Genomic DNA, 2,500 nt, shown 5'->3' with positions numbered 1-2,500 from the left:
CCCAATAGACAAGTTCTAATTGACAACACAAAAGTACTACAGAACTACAAAATTCACAAAAAATACATATCTAAATATAAAAAGTCTACATTTCATAAAACATTACACTCACTAACATACAAACTAACACATTTGTCATCCTGTAACTGTGTACGCAATCCACAACATACCTCCAAGTTATACCTACAAATTCTACCTATAAGTTATACCTCCAAGTTATACCTTCAAATTCTGCCTTCAAATTATCTACCCTATCCACAAGTGCCACATCCCACGTAGCGCCAAGCACTCTTCTCAAACACCATAGAATATTTTGTATTTTGTATAAAAAATCTTTTTCTATATGTTTTACCTCTCTATAATAGAACTATAGCTTCTCCATCATATTCTTGTCTGAAGATGGGCATACATACTCGTACACAACAACACACACACGCACGCACGCACACGCACACACACACACACACACACACACACACACACACACACACACACACACACACACACACACACACACACACACACACAGACAGACAGACAGAAGAAGAATACACGGCTCGGTGGCGGATTGGTAAAGCACTGGCCTCACAAGCCAGAGAACCGGGGTTCGATTCCCCGGTCGGGCGGAGATAAGTTGGGTTTGTCTCCTTTCACGTGTAGCCCCTGTTCACCTAGCAGCGAGTAGGTACGGGACGTTAGTCAAGGAGTTGTGACCTTGCTGTCCCGGTGTGTGGTGTGTGAGTGGTCTCAGACCTACCCAGAGATCGGCTAATAAGGAGCTCTGAGCTCACTGCCGTAGGGTGGTGTCTGGCTGTCTCGACAGAGACTGCAGCAGATCCGAGGTGAATACACACACACACATACACAGAAAGAGAGAGAGAGAGAGAGAGAGAGAGAGAGAGAGAGAGAGAGAGAGAGAGAGAGAGAGAGAGAGAGAGAGAGAGAGAGAGAGAGAGAGAGAGAGAGAGAGAGAGAGAGAGAGAGAGAGAGAACTCCCTTGAGAGGCAGCTGCGTAATGTGCCAGCTCATTTGTTTCTGTTTTTGTTTGTCATCGGCTCCTTGGCCGCTGCCGCATTCTTCGTTCCCGGACTTCATTATCCGGAAACCCCAACAGATTCCCTCCGAATTACCGTTGACGGAAATGTTCTGAATTATTCCACAGGAGGCGGGTCCTGCCCCCCCCCCCTCCACCTTTCCTTCTACTTTTGCATACATTGCATTTTATTGTTACCATTGTTTTACAGGTTTCTTTGTTTTATCAGACCATTCTATCTCCTCACATTTTCTGTTCGTTTTTTTTTTTTTTTTGTGGGGGGAAGGGGAAGGTGTCTCCTTTTTTTGTACAATTGTGGCATTTGGGAAATTACTTGAAGAATGACTTTGACAGTTGTGGAGAATGACAAAGCAAAAGAGGAAGGCCTAGCATCACTGAAGGACAGAAATATTTGGCGGTAAATCATGAAAGTAATAATATTACAGTGGCTAGTTTATTTCGTGTGGCTTGTGAAGCCTTTGAACCTATGTTGATTGGTTTGGAAGGAGCTCAAGTATCGAGATCAACTATTTGTTGTATGACAAGCATATGCCAAATATAAGAAGACGTCACGGTTTTACAGTAATTGGCAAAAGATTCTCTTCGAATACAAGTAAGCACTTCTTCTTTAACAAAGTTGTTAATGTGTGGAATTCGTTACCTTCCACTGTCGTTGAAAGTAACACAATAACAACATTTAAAAATCGCTTAGATAAATATTTGGGATCTAATCCGCAAATCAAATATTATCCCATGCAATAAAATATATGACAAACCAGCATTTAATTGCAATTGGATAGGATAGTGGTAGCATTAGTGTTAGTTCAATTTCTATCGCCTAATTGCCCTGTTTTCTTATATATAGTTTAGTTTAGTCTAGTTAACACAAACAGCCTCGTTAGGGCAAGTAGTTTGTTCTTCCTTTGTGTTCCTTTGTGTACTTAGTGAAATATATAAATATTTCTTCTTGAGCACTGATGGATTTCGAGAAGGCGTACGACATGATTGACTGAGGGCATTTGTGGAGCATGTTGTAAATCTATGGACTACAAGGAAGTTTATGAGTTTTTGATGTGGCGGTGATCTTCGTCCACATGGAGGAAAAGTGATATATCCTTGAGTTCCTTCAAGAACCCATACAATTTGGTGAGATGATGATGATGATGATGATGATGATGATGATGATGATGATGATGATGATGATGATGATGATGATGATGATGATGATGATGATGATGATGATGATGATGATGATGATGATGATGATGATGATGGTTATGGTGGTGATGGTGATGGTAATGGTGGTGATGGTAATGGTGGTGGTGATGATGATGATGATGATGATGATGATGATGATGATGATGATGATGATGATGATGATGATGATGATGATGATGATGATGATGATGATGATAGTTATGGTGAAGATGAAGGTGATGGTAACGATGACGATGATGATGATGACGC

At 41.0% G+C, this 2,500-nt stretch overlaps 1 protein-coding gene across 1 annotated transcript in view; it reads right to left on the bottom strand.

The window, feature by feature from the left end:
* LOC143028008 (cell adhesion molecule Dscam1-like) overlaps positions 1-2,500 on the bottom strand; it is a 350,832-nt gene that overhangs the window by 341,598 nt on the left and 6,734 nt on the right. The gene's annotated exons all lie outside the window — the stretch shown is intronic.

The sequence above is a fragment of the Oratosquilla oratoria genome, chromosome 9 (genome assembly GCF_046742065.1).
Source record: "Oratosquilla oratoria isolate Oo_2021 chromosome 9, ASM4674206v1, whole genome shotgun sequence".
Taxonomy (NCBI): Eukaryota; Metazoa; Arthropoda; class Malacostraca; order Stomatopoda; family Squillidae; genus Oratosquilla; species Oratosquilla oratoria.
Note: the sequence above shows the minus strand (reverse complement) of the source record. Positions and strands in the feature narration are given on the sequence as shown.